We start from the raw sequence: 21,101 nt of genomic DNA, 5'->3' as shown, positions 1-21,101 counted from the left end.
TTGGTAATTTTGCTGACATTTTACGTGCCCAAAAAAGCTATATAACACACTGAAGGATGCAGAAAAACCCCAAAAGAATATGTGTTATTCAAAGTAATTTTTCCATACCATAGAATATGAAAATGTTATTCACCTGGACATATACAAACTCCATTCAATTTTTTACTTGCGATTTGTTGAGTGAACAGTTGAAGGTTCTGGACAAACTAAGCAAGTTACCCAAATGATTTTGTCTAACTGATATACAGAATCTTAGGAATATGTCTATGAAGTATGAAAATAAAGTTACAACATTTTGAGTAACGCTTGACTATACCACATGAGTGTGAGATGATGGAAACATCTGTGTATTTGAGTAGAGTTTAAGTGCTAGCTAAATCTTCATAAAACTTTACTAAAATATAAAGCTATTTCAACAAAACACACAGCAGACACTCTGTAAACTGAATTTAAATTAATCTGCTGCTCTGCTCTTAAGTGCATATTTGCTATGTTGTCTCCATACAAGCAAATCTCACAAGCCAGTGTCAAATGTTTGCTACACACACACCACACAAGGGATAGTAAAGTAAAAAAAACACCATCATTCACAACCATGAAGCCCCACTTACTGTCAGCTCTAGACAGCCTATCATTTTCTTTTTGTTTTTCAGGCTAATTGGCCTTGAATTGTGGGGCAAACAGCAGCTAGCAGCCTCCACACCCAAGTCTCATCACTGGCTCTTGCCAATAGAGTATGTTAATTTAACATTAGGAAGGAATCGATATATTTTTGCTAGCCTTTTAGGTGATTCTACAGTTTCGGATTGCAATTTACTTATACACCACTTTTGTTAATAAGGATGAATTAAATATGCATTTCTTATAAGATCACGATCAGAAACTAGCATTCAGCAACTTTGCAAACACAGCCAAATATCAAGCAAGTGCAACAACACAAGACATAGCAAGCCAGCTAATATTACTTACTAGTCCAAGAGCATGACCAGTTCGACATCTGTCCTGCAGCTTTTTATTTCATAAAGCTCAGTCGCGCTGTCTTGTTCTTTCTTACCTTCCTCTGTCAATACCCTCTTTGATCTCTGTCTCTGTCATGGTGTTCGTGGAGACTGCTGAGCCTACTTCTGTTGGCCACTGACCCTACTCATGTTCTGGTGCCCATTCCAGCATAGGCTCCTGCCAGCTTTGCCAGCTCCAATGTCAAAACCTCCTCCTCCTGCAGTACAAAGCTCCTGAATTGGTGGTGTGAATACCACCAATTCCTTGGTGGTCTGGCCTCCTATTCTGGCCCAGACAGAGTCAGCTGCACGGCTCATCGAATTAAGGAGCCACCAGCAGACACAGTTAGCAGGTAATTTAGCAATAAGTTAAACTATCTATCCATCAATAAAGTCTTGCCCCTTCTGGTGGATCACCTGTGAGATACAAATAATTTTTGATCCTGTTTGAATTGCACCTTGAATTACATACAGTCGTTGTCAAAAGTTTACATTCACTTGTAAAGAACATGTATATACGCTATACACTGCACTTCTACTAGCCCTGTGTAAAGCACAAGTATTTTGAAGCTCAGCTGAACATTTTAGAATGTTGTGTTACTACTCCTTTTATCTTTGCCCCATTTCACACTGGCACCTCTTAGCCCCGGCTTAGTTGAACATACATACGAACATACATACATCCATACATCCATCCAATAAAAGTGCCTATAAAAAGTATACACCCGCTTGGATGTTTTCCCCTTTTATTACTTTTATAAATGGAATGGTCAATATAATTTGTTTTTTTTTGACAAGAATTTACAAAATATAAAAAAATGTTAATGTCAAAGCAAAAAAAGATTTCTACAAAGTAATGTCAATTGCATAAGTATTCACCCCCTTCAAGTCAGTATTTAGTGAGTATTTAGATGCACCTTTGGCGGAAATCACAGCACTGAGTCTCTGAGTTCTTCTTTGCAAAACTGCTCAAGATCTGTCAGGTTGCAAGCGGATCAGGTTTGAACAGCCCTTTTCAAGTCCAGCCACAAATTCTCTATTGGATTGAGGTCTGGGCTGGAGTCTCGGCCACTCCAGAACATTCACCTTGTTGTCTTTAAAACATTTCTGTGTAGCTTTTGCTATATGCTTCAGGTCTTCGTCTTGCTGGAAACAATTCCAGTGTTTTGCTGCACATAAGGATTTGGCAGTGAGCAACATTTGGTGAATATTTTTGTGTTGGATGATGAGGTTTTTTTTTTAAAATCACATTTTACATCAAATCCAACAACAAACCGGTTTTAACCTGTTCTAGTTCTGCAGTAAGTGTAGATTCACATCAAACATACCCTACTGTATGTGACTGTATGTTATGCATCATCTGAAGGTGTTGCAGCTCATCCCAGAATGTTTCAGTAAAAAAAAAGCCACCAATTGGTCCTTTAGCACAAAATAAAAATGAATATGGCATTTGTATGCTGCAATCAAGCCATTTTTGCTGATAGGTTTAAAGTGTAATTCGATACTAGATCCAGTTTTTTGTGTTCAGTCACTTTATTACACTATCTAATATTACCATGAAATTAAATAGAAACATGTAGTTAGCATTTTACAGCCCTGATTCATGGTTATTACACAGAAACTATCACCAGTGTTTCCAGGTAACAAGTCAGAGTATTAAACATATAATTTGTGCAGTATTACCTTGAAACAAAAGGGAATGTCTGGAACATAAGGGAGGAGGAATTTCAGCATTAAATATTTTGACTTCCAAGAATTTTCATGTGATTCTGAAGGTATTATTCTGATAGTAGCCTATAATATTGTGACCAGATATCCAAATATTGTACTGATATAACCATCAGGTTACCATATTGTTACCATAATATTACTATACTATTACTAAATAGTTTTACTTTGTTGCCATCTTTAAATGTGTTTTTCCAATTTATTACCGTTTGTTTTTGGCACCTTATTACCCTGCTACATAAATTTCAGTCCAGTATTACCCAGATTACTTTGGTAATTACATGGTGTTACCTAACTACTACCTCATTATTACCAAACTATTACCACACTATTACCATGTCATTACCGTGATGTAAAGTGCTACCAAATCCATATATGGCACATGTGTAAATCTGTGAAAATGTGAGTGACCATGCAAGACAGAGACTCGTGAGGGATGCCACCAAGGCACCTATGAGTACTCTGAAGGAGATAAAAAGCTTCAGCAGCCAAGCTGGGAGAGACTCTGCATACAACAACTGTTGCACGGGTTCTTCACTAGTCAAAGCTTTATGGGAGAGTGACAAAGAGAAAGCCACTGTTGAAGAAAGCTCATATTAAATCTTGACTAGAGTTCACCTATAAAGGCATGTGGGAGACTCCAAGGTCAACTGGAAGAATATTCTTTGGTCTGATTAGACCAAAATGGAGCTTTTTGGCCATCAGCATCATGCTGTGGGGATTCTTCTATGAAAATCTTTGAGGACAACCTGATTCAGTCTGCAAGAGAACTACGACTTGGGAGAAGATTTATTTTTATGTCCTACTGTGATAATCAGAGCCTCCTCTGTAGGAAAACAAGCAGAAAGACAGACGAGAGGGAATACACAGCATGAGAGGTGGAGGAGAGCGCGCAAATAGCACAAGATGGAAGGAGAGAAAGAAAAATGACACAGTGATTGAGACTGTGAGAGCAAATGGAAAGAGGGAGACTATGGCTACGTGTCACACTTACACTGTACCATATAATCCATTGCAAAATAGAGTAGACTGCAGTATAAAGCTGGAAGATGCCAGTAGCATAAGGAAGCATTTTTTAAGTTAACTTCACCATTGTGGTTTGATGCTCCATTTGCTATAGTTAAATGTGTAATGTAAGGGGACTTCAGCTTGCATTTATTTGTACAATAGCCCAACAGATAATATTTTTTTAGGACCATGCCAATACATTGAAGTGTTTACCAATATACAAGTTTTTTTGCAATGATCCCTTAAATGTGGTTTGAACTGTTCAATTGTTTAAATGTTTAATTCCGTATATATATTCCCTCTCATGAAATTTGGAATCAGATTACCGTAGTTTCCGGACTATTGAGCGCACCTGAATATAAGCCGCACCAACTAAATTTAAAAAGAAAACAAAATTGTACATATAAAGGGAGCACTTGTCTATAAGCCGCAGGTGTCCACGTTGTAACATGAGATATTTACACAGAAAGATGGTACACAAAAAGATTTTTTAAATGTTTAATTAAATAAATGCTTTTTTCCCGAACAGTGCCTGTGACACGGCAGTAACACAGCAGTAACACGGCAGTAAAACGGCAGTAACACGGCTGGTTAAAAAAATAACCAGTCTACCAGAAAAGTCATTGATCGCTATCTTCATCTTCCTCCTGTGCACCAAAACCACTGAAGTCGTCTTCTTCAGTGTCGGAGTTGAACAGCCTCAGAATGACTTCGTCACAAACTTTCTCAGTCTCTCTTTCGTTGTCGCTAGCGTCTAACTAGTATCTAACTAGCGTCTAGTGTCTTCCTCAGCGCATTATCTCTTCCACCTGTCTGTCTTGCTCTTACACTTCCTGCTAGAGCGCCCCCTGGAGGCCGTTAGCCCGTAAAAACCTATAGATTAGCCGCATCATTGTATAGGCTGCAGGGTTCAAAGTGTGTGGAAAAAAGTAGCGGTTTATAGTCCAGAAATTACGGTAATGTGCAAATTTACAACATTACCTGTCCTGATTAAAAGAACACAAGTGCCCTACTGATCCACTTCTTCTATTCAGGTTAAGTCTTGAGTGCTGGTTACTATAATCTAAATAATGTAAGTATAGACTGACACGTGGATTAAGCAATCTTTAGTGCAATAGGTACATATGCCATAGACTTGACTGTATGTATACGTATAGATTACTATATTTGTCTATGTAGTATATATATTTATGTTTTTATGTATGAGTGCATATGTTTGTATAGGGCGGAGGCCGCATTCCTGGAGGTTGTTGTTTTTTTGTTGTTTTTTTTCTTCCATATATAAAATTCACACTGTAGCCTAAACTATCAAAGTTATGTGAGCAAAACTTTTAGGACTGCTTATAACCGTACACATACCTCAGACACAAAAAATGACACATGTCCGCCAGCAGGTGGCACTATTATCAAGGTAAATAAGTTTTGGACAAAGACATGGTGGGTTAATGTTTTTTGCTCTAAATTGTGTCACATAATCACTGCTATTCATCTGCGGGTGCTGCCTGGCTTTCGCTTCCGGGGACAGATGCTGTTTTTCGAGCAGAAATGTGAAGAAGGATCGGTAGGACAGACAGGATGACAGACACTTTTCCATGTATAAATTCTGTATGTTTTTCCTTACCAAAGATGCTGAAGACACTACCTGCTACCACATTAGTGTTGTTTGGTCTTATAACTTTGCTTTGTGGGTTAAAGTTTGGGATATTTCTCTATTATTTGATGAGTGAAGGGTCTGTTTAGTTGTCAGGCTGTGAACGCCATCAGACCAACACATCCTTGTCCCACTGCCGGCTTACACGTTTTCTGCCTCTGTAACTTTCAGACAGACTTTCAGACAGACAGCAAGATTCCCGCCTGTATGGGCAATCAATGGGACCTGTGTGATCCCTTAAAAGAATAGTTCACTCTAAAACAAAATTATTTGTTGTTTATTTATTGTGTGAAGCTCTTTGTGCTACATTGTATTTGTATGAAATGTGCTATATAAATGACGTCTGATTGATTGATATGAGGCTGACTTCCTGTGTCCAGAGTGTGCTGCCATGGAAAGTTTCCTACCTAAATAGGTGCATGTGACCCAACATACAACATAGCCACCTAGTGGACAGTTTGTGTCCAACACACACTATACATTGACATGGCTCTTACAATGGCCAAGCATCGAAATTGACAGCCACGCCCACCAGGTACAATGTAGGCGAAAGCTTTTGACAACTTTTCATCATCAAGGCATGAGAATGATACTTAGTGACTGTGAAGTCTGTGGCGTTAAATTTGTAGGACAAGTTAAATAATGTACGAGGCATAGAAATGGGATTTAAATGGGTGAAAATGGCAGTGGAATCTCAACTTTGAACCAAAATGGCAGACGTCCCGTTGGACTGAGGGTATGGGTCCAAGAGGGTTTGTTGTGCGTCTGGTCATGATACATATGCATACAGAATTTCGTTCATGTACGTGCATGTAGGAGGCGAGGCTTCAAGTTAGAAATATTCCAGGGGGTGCTATAGAGCCATCTTTTCACTTAACACAGTATTGATGCAGAGGCGTATTTAGGGCGAACCCCTCTACATGTGTGACCAATTTGGTGAAGACGGAAAATTTTATGTTCCAGTTGTAAGGACTTCCTGCTTATGGCAAAGGATCGAAATTGACCGCACTGCTACGCCCACCAGGTACAACGCAGGCTAAAGTTTTTTGACAACATATCATCTTCAAGGTCTGAAGAGGTCAGAGGGCACGCCCAGATGTGTGCTTGCCCGTTGCCTGTGGAAAGGTTCCAACCTAAATGGGATCCGTGTCACTAAAAACACAACAGTGACATATTCAGTGACTTCCTGTGTCCAGTGGGTGGCGCTATAGATATGACACAGTATTGATGCAGAGACGTATTCAGGGCGAGCCCCTTTACATGTGTGAGCAATTTGATGCAGATGGGAAATTGTATGTTGAAGTTATAAGGACTTCCTGCTTATGGCGAAGGATTGACTTTGAAGGAAAATGGCGGATTCCCTGTTGGACTGAGTGTATGTGTCCAAGAGGGTTTTTTGTGCGTCTGGTCATGATACTTATGCGTACAGAATTTCGTTAGTGTATGTGCATGTAGGAGGCGGGGCATCAAGTTTGGGGCATCAAGGGTTTCTGTGCCTAGTGGTATTTTGTGCGTCTGGTTATTATACATATGTATACCGAATTGTGTTCATGTATGTGCATGTAGGAGGCGGGGCTTCAAGTTTGAAATATTCCAGAGGGCGCTATGGAGCCATCTTTTCACTTAACACAGTATTGATGCATAGACATATTCAGGGCCAGCCCCTCTACATGTCTGACCAATTTGGTGAAGATGGGAAATTGTATGTTGAAGTTATAAGGACTTCCTGCTTATGGAGAAGGATCAAAATTGACCACACTGCTACACCCACCAGGTATATCGGAGGCAAAAGCTTTTGACAAGGTGTCATCATCAAGGTCTGAAGATGATATTTAGCGAGTGGGAAATCTGTGGCGTTAAATCTGTAGGACAAGTTACATAATGTACGAGGCATAGATATGAAAAAAACTGAAAAAGGGGGGCGTTAGGGGGCGCTACTGAGCTGTCGCGCTGCGCATGAGGGCAGTTGTGAAATCGAATTAACGTACTCATGGGTTAGAAGCTATGGGCCAAAGTTGGTGAGTCTGCGAACATCCCAAAGTCCTGAAAAATGGGTCTGAAAAATAAAAATCGCTGCACGCCATTCAAGATGGTTGACTTCCTGTTGCGACACAAATTCTGACAAAAACAATTCCAGCCTAAATCCTTGAGACCCATGACTCCTGTAAATTTCAAGACGATCCGAGAAAAAGTTTGCGGGGACAAAACAACGTTAGGTGGTGCTATGGAGTCCCCTGGCCACACCCACCGCTAGTCATGTTGAATTCAGATGTGGGCGCGCACATGTGACATATGTTTCAATTTGCCAAATATGCAATCTCGTGGAAGGAAGAAGAAGAATAACTAGAAAAATTGTATTTCCTGCGAAAATACAGTGTGAATGCTGACGGCTGAAGTGATTTCGGAAATCTGCTGAATGTGCTGGAAAACACTTGCCTAATGCATAAAAGTATGAGAATGAATGGTCAAGAATTTGCAAGCTAAAAAGGCAGAAAGGCTGAAAAGCAATAGGTTGAAAGAGCTTAAAAAGCTGAACAGTTTGATAGTTGAATGGTTTCTATAGCTGAACATGAAGCTGAATATTTGAAAAGGTTGAAAAGCTGAAAGTAATAGGCTGAAAGAGCTTAAAAAGCTGAACAGTTTGACAGCCAAACAGTTTCTGTAGCAGCACATATGCTGGAGCAGTAGCAGAACCAAAGTTGAAAATGTCCCCATAAGAATGAATGGGAAAACACCTCCCAAACACCTGCAGGTTTAGAAAAAAGTGTAATGGTTATGGCCAAAATATGTATACAGTGAGTAACAGGAGACATTGCTGAACCATGTGATGTGTTTTTTATTTCTGTAGAGTGAAAAATGAGGGCACAAGAGCGAGAGACAAAACCGGTACCGTCTGCTCCGCTCCAGAGATTTAGGCTCAAAGTTAACACTGCGGCTTATGGGGGAGTTGCTGGAGTTCTTGTCGCTCTAGGGCTTCTACAGCCAAAAGTTTAAGTCGCACATCTGAAATAAGATGATCATATGAAAGCCAACAAGATTTCCTACATTTCTATGTATATATTGTCTATGTGAAGTAAAAGATGTGGGACCCAAATCAAGCTGAAGAGAGTTTTTTCTAAAGTTTTTGCAGCTGCTCTCCACTCTAGCGATGATGTCACCCACTCTAGCTCACGCAATACACACCCATTATAAACCCAGAAGAGGAGCTAAAACTCCTTCAAACTAAAACTGTGATAATTTCAAAACCTTAAAAGATTTTCAAAAACTGAAACACCCGTTCAATAGTTCAAGGTTTTGTGGATAGTTTAAAGTTGGAATGGTGTCTCTAGCTCAAAGTATGAGGGAGCATAAGAGGTTGAAAGTGGATGAGTTTTGAGGAGGATTTGAGGATTTTCCCATTTGTTTCCATATTAAATTTTTTTTTGAAAAAGCTGAATATTTGAAAAGGTTGAAAAGTTAAAATGTTGAAAATTACAAGGCTGGAAGAGCTTAAAAAGCTGAACATTTTGATAGTTGAATGGTTTCTATAGCTGAACGTATGCTGAAGTAGTAGCAGAATGAAATTTGAAAAAATCCCCATAAGGATGAATGGGAAAAAATGTTGGTTTTAGTTTTGAAAAAGCTGAATATTTGGAAAAGTTGAAAAGCTAAAAAGTTGAAAAGAACAAGGCTGAAAGAGCACAAATAGCTGAACATTTTGATAGTTGAACGGTTTCTATAGCTGAACGTGTGCTGAAGTAGTAGCAGAGCGAAATTTGAGAAATTCCCCATAAGGATGAATGGGGAAAATTTTGCAGAAAAAGCTGAATATCTCAAAAAGTATAAAAGATAGAAATGCCAAATTGACACGCCATCATGTCCTTAATTAGCTGAACATTTTGATAGTTAAATGGTTTCTGTAGCACAAAATTTGTAGGAGTAGTAGCGAGCCAAAAAACGTACGGAAGAAGAATAATAAGAAAAAGTTTAATAAATTCCAGAAGAACAATAGTGTGAATGCTTTGAAGCATTCACACTAACTAGAAAAATTGTATTTCCTGCGAAAATACAGTGTGAATGCTGACGGCTGAAGTGATTTTGCAAAATCTGCTGAATGTGCTGGAAAACACTTGCCTAATGCATAAAAAATGCATGAAACTATGAGAATGAATGGTCAAGAATTTGCAGAAAAAGCTGATTTTTCAAAAGCTGAAAAGGCAGAAAGGCTGAAAAGTAATAGGCTCAAAGAGCTTAAAAAGCTGAAGATTTTGATAGTTGAATGGTTTCTCTAGCTGAACATAAAGCTGAATATTTGAAAAAGCTGAAAAGGTTGAAAAGCTGAACAGTTTGACAGCCAAACAGTTTCTGTAGCTGCACAGATGCTGGAGCAGTAGCAGAACCAAAGTTGAAAATGTCCCCATAAGAATGAATGGGAAAACACCTCCATAACACCTGCAGGTTTAGAAAAAAGTGTAATGGTTATGGCCAAAATATGTATACAGTGAGTAACAGGAGACATTGCTGAACCATGTGATGTGTTTTTCATTTCTGTAGAGTGAAAAATGAGGGCACAAGAGCGAGAGACAAAACCGGTACCGTCTGCTCCACTCCAGAGATTTAGGCTCAAAGTTAACACTGCGGCTTATGGGGGAGTTGCTGGAGTGCTTGTCGCTCGAGGGCTTCTACAGCCAAAAGTTTAAGTCCTACATCTGAAATAAGATGATCATATGAAAGCCAACAAGATTTACTACATTTCTATGTATATATTGTCCATGTGAAGTAAAAGGTGTGGGACCCAAATCAAGCGGAAGAGAGTTTTTTCTCAAGTTTTTGCAGCTGCTCTCCACTCTAGCGATGATGTCACCCACTCAAGCTCACGCAATACACACCCATTATAAACCCAGAAGAGGAGCTAAAAATCCTTCAAACTAAAACTGTGATAATTTCAAAACCTTAAAAGATTTTAAAATTTTGGGAAACAAATTCAATAGTTCAAGGTCTTGTGAATAGTTTAAAGTTGGAATGGTCTCTCTAGCTCAAAGTATGAGGGAGCAGAAGAGGTTGAAAGTGGATGAGTTTTGAAGAGGATTTGAAGATTTTCCCATTTGCTTCCATATTAAATTTTTTTTTGAAAAAGCTGAATATTTGAAAAGGTTGAAAAGTTAAAAGGTTGAAAGGTACAAGGCTGAAAGAGCTTAAAAAGCTGAACATTTTGATAGTTGAACGGTTTCTATAGCTGAACGTATGCTGAAGTAGTAGCAGAATGAAATTTGAAAAAATCCCCATAAGGATGAATGGGAAAAAATTTTGGTTTTAGTTTTGAAAAAGCTGAATATTTGAAAAAGTTGAAAAGCTAAAAAGCTGAAAAGCACAAGGCTGAAAGAGCATAAATAGCTGAACATTTTGATAGTAGAACGGTTTCTATAGCTGAAAGTATGCTGAAGTAGTAGCAGAGCGAAATTTGAGAAATTCCCCATAAGGATGAATGGGGAAAATTTTGCAGAAAAAGCTGAATATTTCAAAAAGTATTAAAGATAGAAACACCAAATTGACACGCCATCATGTCCTTAATGAGCTGAACATTTTGATAGTTAAATGGTTTCTGTAGCACAAAATTTGTAGGAGTAGTAGCGAGCCAAAAAACGTACGGAAGAAGAATAATAAGAAAAAGTTTAATAAATTCCGGAAGAACAATAGTGTGAATGCTTTGGAGCATTCACACTAATAACTTTAATAAATTCCAGAAGAACAATAGTGTGAATGCTTTGAAGTATTCACACTAAATAGTGTGAATGCTGTGTCAGCATTCACACTAATAATAACCCTTACAGTGCATTCAGACCAAACGCGATGGACGCGATGCCATCGCCCGTAAAGCGAGCATCGCGTCGCTTGACACATTTGTCACATTTTTCACCATCGCTTCATCGCGCAATGACGCAATCCACCTCCCGCTATTTCCTTCACTTCCCGCTGTTCTCGTCAACCATGGCTGAGTTAACTACCATAGCTGCGCTTTATCTGTTGTGGACGTATTTGGACGTAAGCTGTACCTCCTCACTGACCTTTTTCCAGGCATTGTCATTTCGGTTTCGGTCCCGGTAAAAGTGTGATGTGGTGTTGTACAGCTCAGCGTACCCACAGACGGCCACAATAACTTTCTCCTCCATTTTTTGAAATGTGCGCCTGAAGTCACTACGTCGGTGACGTGGTTTGGATATCAACGCTGATTGGATGTCGCGGCAAAGCGTCACGCGATGTCGCTTGAAAAGTTCAAATTTTTCAACTTCAAGCGATGGACGCGATGAAGCGATGGCCGCGATGGACGCGTCATCGCGTCGCTCGTATCGCCCGAAATGCGTCGCCTGACGCGCCATCGCGTGTGGTCTGAACGCACCGTTACAGATACAATAGGTCCTCGCACGAGATTCGTGCTCGGGCCCTAATTAAAGCTGCAAGCAGAGATGAACGGGCCCTCGCAGTCCACACGCGTCGGGGCGTGCTGCTGTCGGTATGAAAAAATGAACGCTGAAGTCTGAAGAACTCCCTGCTATATACATAAAGAACAAATAATGAGAGGACTACACTGTGTGACCCTACAGACTCTTAAACAGATGTTTGTATCGATTAGCCTGCCAGCACTGCCGTCTGTTGGAGAAAGCCTGAATTTACATCAAAAGTGAATGCAGTCAAGCTGTTCTTTCGTCTTTTAGCGATAAAAGCACCACCTATTGGCCGATTTGCACCAAATTTGCACAAGCCGTCATCGGGCCATGGAACACATTTAGCAATAGTTTTGTGGTAATGGGACTGTATTTCGCCAAGAAATATGTTTTGGGCGTTCTTTGGACTATCACAATTCTTTTGACAACTTTTTGTCAGGAGGGTCCACAGATGCTGTGTGCAAAGTTTAATGCAAATCGGTCTAATCGCCTAGGAGGAGTTAGCAAAAGGTTTGCGACATTTTGCGAATGGAAATGTAGCGCGAAAGTGGGCATGGCCTAAATCACACAATTCAGCTGAATGCAGGGAACATGTAGATATAAGGTTTAAAAATGTGCGACATATTATTTGGGAGTTATTGGGCTAAAAAGTTATTGTCTTGATAACAGCGCCACCTGCTGGTCATTTTTGGTGTGTGAGTTACAGGGGCCAGTCAATATCACCCCTATGCGTTTTGTTGACATAATTGTTATGGTGTGGGCACAGTGCCAAATATAAAATTAGACTGCCACCAGAGTACCACCTAGTAGCCAATCGGCAACACCTTTGTCAGCTATCCTCAGAAGGCCATTGGCAATGAGTGTACCAAGTTTTGCATTAATCCGACCAACCGATGTGGAGGTATAAAATACCACCACAATAGCACCACCTAGTGGTCATCGCCCAAAATTTAGCACAGAGCCTTAGGGTCTCATGGGGAAGTAGTAACTTGAGTTTCATGTCATTCGGACAGACCAATGTGGAGATAAGCAACACTTCCTGTTTGGAACAAAATGTACAGGAAGTTGTTATTTAATAACTTGAGTATTCTTTGGAATATCAAAATTCTTTTCACAACTTTGTGTCAGGGGGGTCCACAGATGCTGTGTGCAAAGTTCCGTGCAAATCAGTGAAATTGCCTGGTAGGAGTTAGTGAAAGTAGGTTTGCGACATTTTTTCGGGAAAAAAAAGGGTAACCGGAAATGGGCGTGGCCTATATCACAAGATTCAACACAATTCAGGGAACACGTGGATATAAGGTTTTTGAATGTGCGACAAAGTATATTGGAGTTATAAGCCAAAACGCACTTTCCTTGATTATAGTGCCACCTAGTGGTGGAAGTGCACGACGACCATAGATTATAAAAATTTTGGCCAAGCCTAATGTGTTTGCCAAATAAAATCGCGTTTTCATCTATGTTCAGGCAGTGAAAAATGAGATCATTTGGGACTGCAGTTACCCTAACGGCCACAACAGCCATCGTGTCACTATTGAGTCTTATTTCTTGATCCTGCCCCAAGTTCCTTTAAGTGTAAAAAAGAATTTATGTTGTTGTCATAATAACATTACCTGGGAGTATACATTTAACTGATGTACTCAGTCTCAACATTTTTGTGAATTGCCAGATATACATACGTTTATTAAAAAACATTTATCTGTTATGATTATTAAAAGAAATTTAATTAGCATCATCTTTTCCTCAAAATGTCTTTGTTGTTGCACAGTAATTGCAAAAAAAATGTATTTCAATGAGACAGTCTGATATGAACCAGAGAAACTCAAAACCACAGCCCTATCTGTGCTTTCATCAAATAATCCAAAAAGTCTTGTGATTCTAACTGGACTGAGTCTGCTACAAATATTTTTCCCCTTACAGTTTTGCAGTCCGATATCAAGATATAATATCAAACAGACACCAAACTGAATGACAATGCCCAAGGCACTTGGGATAAACTCTTTATTGTAAAAATACTTTTTTTTTTTTTTTTTTAATAAACAATGTCCAATAGAGTATTGTCGGAACTGTATTTCTTGTTTCATTGTAGGTAATGTCAGAGATTCTGGAATAAAGTACTCTCCCTGGGTTTCTTCTGCTCTCCTCTCCTGATTATTCATACATTTTTCCAGTCACTTTGCAAAAAGCATCATAATTGACAGTGTAAGAGTCTACACAACAGTCAAAATGTAATCTAGTCTTCCAATATATCATGCATTTTAAGTTCTGACATAGACACACAGTACAGTGTTTGACATTGATTGTATCCACCTACAACTTGGAAAACCAAACATGGAACTGAAGTAGAAGTGCACCATAACACTAGAACAAGTAATAATAATAATCATGATGATAAATACATTTCCTAATGATCATTTCAGACAGTGATGCATAGTTGCCTGTTGTAGTATAGCCTTGTGCAACTCAAAATATTTGAATTTCATGGAAGTTCATTTTTTTCTGTAAATGAATTCAAAAAGTGAAACATATATATATTCTAGATTCATTACACATTAAGTGAAATATTGCAAGCCTTTTTTTGGTTTTAATTTAGATTCTCTATGAGGTTCAAGTCAGGCAAGTTGGCTGGCCAATCAAACTGGTTTGTTGTCCTGGTATTACTGTGTTTGATTGGCCAGCCAACTCACCTAACCTTCAGGTCAGGAGAAGATGAGAGCCACCAGACCCAACAATACAGACGAGCTGAAGGCCGCTATCAAAACAACCTGGGCTTCCACAACACCTCAGCAGTGCCACAGGCTGATGGCCTCCATGCCACGCGCATTAATGCAGTAATTTGTGCAAAAGGCGCCCCGACCAAGTACTGAGCACATAAATGAACATACTTTTCAGAAGGTCTACATTTCTGCATTAGAAATCCTGTTTTTTATTTTTTTTATTTTTGAGACACTGGATTTTTGACTTTCATGAAATGTAAGCCGTAATCATCAAAATTAAAACAAAAAAGGCTTGAAATATTCTAGAATATATGAAAGTTTCACTTTTTTAATTAAAAAGGGGGGGGAAATTATTTTTTCCATGATATTCAAAATTTTTTTTTTAGATGCACTTGTATATCAATATATACAAAAGTCTGCCATATACTCGTGGGAGCATATTTAAATATCAGGAGGGAGGGGGGTGTCCCCCAATATAGGGTATAGTTATGGCCTTGAGACTGCTCCATTCAGCCTGTACTACTGAGTCAAATGAATACAAAGATTCAAAAAACAGAGTTGGCCATGTTAAGATGTGAGAAGATAGAGGTGGGGAGAGGCCTGAAACCCAGTGATGAATCACATTCAAGAATGCCATGTTTTCTGAACAAATGGCCAGTTGGTAGGTTCCAGCCAGTTACAGAGAAGTGCTGTTACACTGAGGCACAACAGAAGAATTCCTTCCATCAGCATTTATACTTGCACGCACGCACATACACACCCCTGTCGTGTCGTTACTCTATTGTATTTTCTGCTTTGTTCCACTGCTCTCATTCAGTGTGTGCCACATAACTCTTCCCTGCTTCTCACATGGTTTTATTCTTCCCTCTCTCTATGCTCCCTCCTACTTTTGCTCCACCTACTTTCCCCTTAATTATTTCCTACTCCCTTCCTTCCTTTTCGACCTCTTTCTTTTGCTCGTGTATGTCTCCCAGCTGTACTTACTGTTACTCTTTTGCTGTCCTTCCTGCCCTTAATATTTGCTTCTATCCATCCATTCCTCATCACTCCCTTCATTCATCCTTCACTTTTTTGCTTCCCATTCTTACCCTTTTTCATCCTCTCACTCTTTATTTGTCCACCACTCCTTTCTCCCTTTTTCCCTCTCTTTCCATGTATCCTTTCTCTCCTCCAATAGTTCAGCTCCCCCTCCTTTCACTATCTCCGGTCTCCTTTATTTGCCTTTTTTTCACTCAGTCATTCTCCTCTCACCCTCCTCTCGTCACTGGCCTAGCTCCTGTCCACTTTAGAGAGAGAGAGGAGTGTTTGAGTGGGTGGGAATGAATTTTCAGTGTATGTGAAAGCAGGTGGTGTTAACCCATTCTCCAACCCTGGAGAGAAATAAGGATTTAAACTGGACGAGGATTTATCATTCCCTCACTCCTTTGTTTTTCCTCCTCCTTCCATCTCTCTCTGTCCTGTGGACGTGTGATTTTCAATGGGTTCTCTCTGTGCTGTCTAGGTTTGATTTTTTTATCTCTATGTAGACAAGGAGATAAGAAAAAAATAAAGGGTTAATGACAAAAGCTGTGGGATATAAGAGATAAAGAGATGACAAAATGTAGTCTTCCTGGGTTTAGTCCCACATAGCCCCCACATGTGACTAAAGAGCTACACACAGCTGGTTACTCTGCAGTGTCAGCCAGTACAAAGCTCAAACCACAAGCACACAACAAAATGAAATAAAGTAGCTGCTCTTGTCAAGTTTTCAAATGAATCCATATTGGTGTGAACATAGCTTCAACAGGCCCGCCCAGGGACAAGAACAAGGATTAAGATGATAGAGCAGAGAGCCAGCTGTCTGAACTGAGGGAAAAGACAGAAGGTGGAGGAGATGATAATGATGACACTGCGGTATTAAGAAAACTTTCAGACAGCTAAAAGATATGTCAAAGGACATGCCGAATACTTAGATAAGACGTCAGAGGACCGAGTTATGTAATGCTGAAAACACCATATACTAAAAATGTATAGATTTTGAATGATAAATTACATAAACAAACAATCATAATTACCAAAAACATTTCTGCTTCACTAATATGAGTAGTTGTTGCTTTTTTCTGTTCTACAACCCCTGTTCCAAAAAACTGGGGATACTGTGTTAAATGTAAACAAAAATTAGTAAAAAGACATCATATTTAGGGCCGGATCTACTAAAGGTTTGCGTGTATTAAAACATGTGCAAACTCCTTGCACACGCAAAAAAATGTACAAACGTATTTACTAACAGTGCGCAAAAAGGGTTGCGTCTGTCAAAGGCTCAAAATAGCGCGTCTGCATTCAGTTAGTACGTTTGCAGCAATGAATATGCAACATGGGGCGTTTACACGCAATTGTGCGTGTTGTGGGTGGAGAAAATGTAAATATATTCATTTAGCATACGCAAAGTGATTTATCAAACCGGAAAGCAATTTTGCTCATAGAAACTGAGTCTATATTTAACATGTCTCAAAGGGAGGTGCAAACGGTTTGTATGCGTAATTGCGCACATATGTCTGCCGTTATTGTTGCAAGAAGGAGACGCCGAAACAATGGAAGGAGACGCCGAGAGCGCATTTTTCACCCTCGTGTGAACATTTTTGGGATGAATGAGGAAACATTATATAATATCATTAGAACATATCGCCTATCCAGCCTTGCCATTTTGGAGCTGTTGGAGGAACTCAGAGCGGATTTGGAGCCAGCTACGAGAAGGAGTCACGCAATACTTTGTTTACTATTATTATTATATTTATATTATTATACGCCAATTTTTCTTTTGTTCTTCTTCTGATGTCTTGGTATCTCCTTTTCACTTCATCCACTGTTCTCCTGTTTTTTCCAACAGCATTAACTTTTTCACCGATTTTCTCCCACACGGCGTTCCTTTGCGCGACCGTCAGATTCCTTTGCTGCAGCTCATTGAAATGTTTATTCGCTTCCTCTACCAACACTTCTAATTCCAAAGGGTCGAAGTTCACTTTGCGCTTTTGTTTACAACTGTGTTAAATCACTTTATACAAAAACATAAAAGATGGCGGCGTGTCCAGACGCAGCAGCCCGGCGTTCTCCCGGTTTTGACTAGTTTGTTTTTGTTGTGTTCTTTTTGTGTATTTTTGCTAGTACATTAGCGGCCGCTGTATTTTTTTTATACTTGTTTATATTTTATTTTTATTTGTCAAACAAAGAGCTGCTATCCATGTTTCATTGTTTTTGAAACAATGACAATTAGTATCTATTCTATTCTACAATACCCCTATAATATTAACGACCTCATGATAAGGTAAGGTTAATTATCAAATACGCTTGTAGCAATTTGAAGTACGTATTTGGTTTGAGTATTTCACTGGGTGTGGGTGGTTACAAGACGCATGAACTATTACGTTCAGGTGAGTTACAGTAATGTTAAACACATTTTCAGCAGAAAAGGTTGTCATTGCACTGTGTAATTTAAAAAAAAAAAGTTTTATCAGTAATTCCTCACACAGTGGCAGCTGATAGAAGAGATGCAATCGGTTTAAAAAAGTGTGGTTGTAAACATCCTCTGCTTATCTTGGAAGGTAAGAGAGCCAAAAACACATCATTAGCATTACAGTGCATCTTCTTGTTCTAACTTAATGGGGAATGACCATCCTAACAGGTCTCCAAGCCCCCCACACTAGCCCCATTCAAACTGCCCTTTGAGTGCGGGAATCATGCGCCAATTCTCCGCATCATCCTCTGTGTGAAAGTTTCAGATGCAGAGAGGGAGGAAGTTTGGCTGCGGCTCTGATTCGTCTCCAGCGGTAGTATCAGAGCTGCAGCAGAGGTGAGCTGGCGTCTTGAATCATGAATGTATAAGCCGGAGGCGGGTCGATCTGATGGTGTTCCCAGTCTGACAGCTAAACAGATCCTTCACTCATCAAAAAAAAGAGAAAGGACCCACAAAGCAACATTACATGACCAAACAACAGTGACGTAGTAACTGGTAGTGTCTTTGGCAACTTGTATGAGGAAAAAATATATCGCATTTATACGTGGAAAAGTGCCTGTGCTCCTGTCTGTCCGACCGACTCTTCCTCACATTTCTGCCCCAAAAACAGTATCTGTCCCCGGCAAAAAACTGTGACTCACCATGCGTTTGTCTCCTTCCACAATTGTATTGTTGTAGTTACTGTCTTGAAAAGTATCACCGCGACAATCAGCCCTCCCGACCAAGACTTCAGTGAACTTTCTCCCAGAAATCAGCATCCCCTGACAAGTGAAAGAGTCCGACAGCATCCTGTTTACTGATGGAGATTATGTAATTATGTAATTCAGAGCGGAAAACGTAACACACAACACATTATAACAGTATCCATATGATTATGAACAGTCAACGGGTACATGTTTAGATTAACAGGTGGACAGTGGGGAAACACGTTGAAAAAAACACAGACGTCAACATCACGATGTGTATAGTCACGCCTCTTTTGGATCCACAGTGCCGGCTTGCTGTATGAATTGACACACTGGTGCATCTTTACGCCGGAGCTGCTTGGTTCTGTGTGAACAAACAAATGCGGAGAATTGGCGAGCCTTCGCTGCACAGATAATGCAGAGTCTCTGTGTGAAAAGGTCTAATGTTACACAGAGTGAGGGCAGTAAAAGGGTTTCGATGCAAACATTCAACAAATTGAGGTGCAGTGGTGTACTGGCCATCTGGCATATGAGGACAAATCCCGGAGGGCCGCCACATTGTTGGGCCGGTCAGACATTGTTACTTGCACGGGCTGGACGTTCCTCTCCACCGGCCTTATGTGCCCATCGCACATTATCATCAACTAAGAAGGTTAAAAGTTTTACCTACATCAACGTATTTAACTCGAAGTCATGGTTGTACTTCATTATTACGGTTGGTTTTGAGTTACAACCTATTTTTTTATCTATTTATACCCAATAGGAATTACAAATAAAAAAATTACTTATAGGCTTAGGTTATCCACCATTTATTTAGTTTCATTGTTTTGCACTTCACTTGCAATGTTTTTTTCTTCCCAAAAGTTACGAAGAAAGGCTTGCGAGATCAGATGGAAATGTCAAAAACTAAAGGAGGAGCTGAAAAGCTTCGAGAGAAAAGGAAGCAGGCATTAAAGGCTCAGGCTTCCAAATAAAAACATTAAAAAAAAAAAATCAACCAGCTGTTTGGCCATCATGATCCTCAAGTAGTAAGTGGCGTTGATTTGGAGGAGTAGTGTGGTAAGAAGCAGTAAGATTGATGTTTAATTAATTATAGGCTATGGCTATGTGTTCGGTTAAAATTAGCTTGAGCTTACAAAGCGACCCGAGTGACAGACAAGTTGGTATTTACCCACTATTTAATGCATATTGATGAGTTTTACAAGTTTCCTTTTCAGTGCCAAATGAAATGCGTCCGGGAATACAGGTAGACTTTCCAAACTTTTCATCTCAAAACCCTGACTTGACGTTCAAAATCACCTGTCACTATAGGACTAGTAACCAGTAAGTACCACGGTGCTGAAACTGGTTGGCTACGCTATGTCCTTTAGAATCTGTAAGCCTGTGTATTTAAAAAAGGCTATGTATAAATAAATCCAAATAATGCAATGATCTTGAATGAGATTCTGCAGGATTTACTAAATGGCCCTAAAGTCACATTTCTTTTTCAAATTCATTCATGTAAAAATAGCAACAAAAATATAATAATCAGTATAATAATAATAAATTGTGGTTCTACACTAAATGTTGTATGTTGCAGGGCTATATTGAGTACATCTGTAGTCTGCCCATATCATGTTCGTTCAGTACATGATAGGACAGCATCATTGTATTTAGTTAGTGGACATTTTGTACAAATGACAATAAAAGTAAGAGTAGGACTGTTATTTACACTAAAAAAAATGGTTAAGGTGTAGGGGTGAAAGCAGATTGAAGCTCTTGCTGGTACTACTATTCCAACCTTTGATTGTTTAAAATTAGATGACAATTTAAAAAAATAGCAATACTAAACTGTAGAATTGCTTTGTGACAAATTCAAATTAACAAACCTTTTGGCCTTGATCTGGCTCCATACCAGAGCCACCCAATTTCATGTCGGTAAAAGTCCACCAGAGTGTTTCACTGGCTGCTGTTGGGCTGTTGTATCCCAGAAACAAAGACCATAGACGGATCTTGAGAGGGAGAGCCACCATGCGCTTGCTCTCTGTGAACTTGGCAGTGCTAATAAAATATACACCAAGAATTAGTAACTACTGTACACTGCCTATTCATCCCCTAAAATGCAGTGAGAAACATTTTTTTGTGTAGTACTTAGCTAAAACAGATAAAGATCCTGAACCTGAAGTCGCCGCTATTCTGTTTATGTACTGTGAAAACGGAGGCTAAAAACTTGACCAAACTTTAAAACAAGGCGGTGATGAGCAAACATGAACCACTGTCCTGTTCATAGTCTATTTTTCTCCTAAAATGTTTTCAGAAACATAGTGTAGTAGCCTGATTAGCTGTAACACCATGTTGTTTGATACCAGCTTGGGAATAACACAGCCTCCTTTCTCTGTTTTCTCTGGTTATTTAGCACCAATTA

At 39.5% G+C, this 21,101-nt stretch overlaps 1 protein-coding gene across 9 annotated transcripts in view; it reads right to left on the bottom strand.

Annotated features, from left to right (window-relative positions):
* fat3a (FAT atypical cadherin 3a) overlaps positions 1-21,101 on the bottom strand; it is a 353,888-nt gene that overhangs the window by 229,082 nt on the left and 103,705 nt on the right. The window contains exon 2 of one of the 9 annotated variants that reach the window (XM_084350971.1): positions 18,653-18,772. The exons of the other annotated variants lie outside the window; for them this stretch is intronic. The gene's annotated coding sequence lies outside the window, so the exon portion shown is untranslated. The remainder of the gene's footprint in view (positions 1-18,652; positions 18,773-21,101) is intronic. 9 annotated transcript variants of the gene reach the window in all.

Source organism: Pagrus pagrus (genome assembly GCF_965226575.1).
Source record: "Pagrus pagrus genome assembly, chromosome: 4".
In the NCBI taxonomy this organism is placed as follows: domain Eukaryota; kingdom Metazoa; phylum Chordata; class Actinopteri; order Spariformes; family Sparidae; genus Pagrus; species Pagrus pagrus.
The sequence above is the reverse complement of the archived record's forward strand: the minus strand, read 5'-3'. Positions and strand labels throughout refer to the sequence as shown.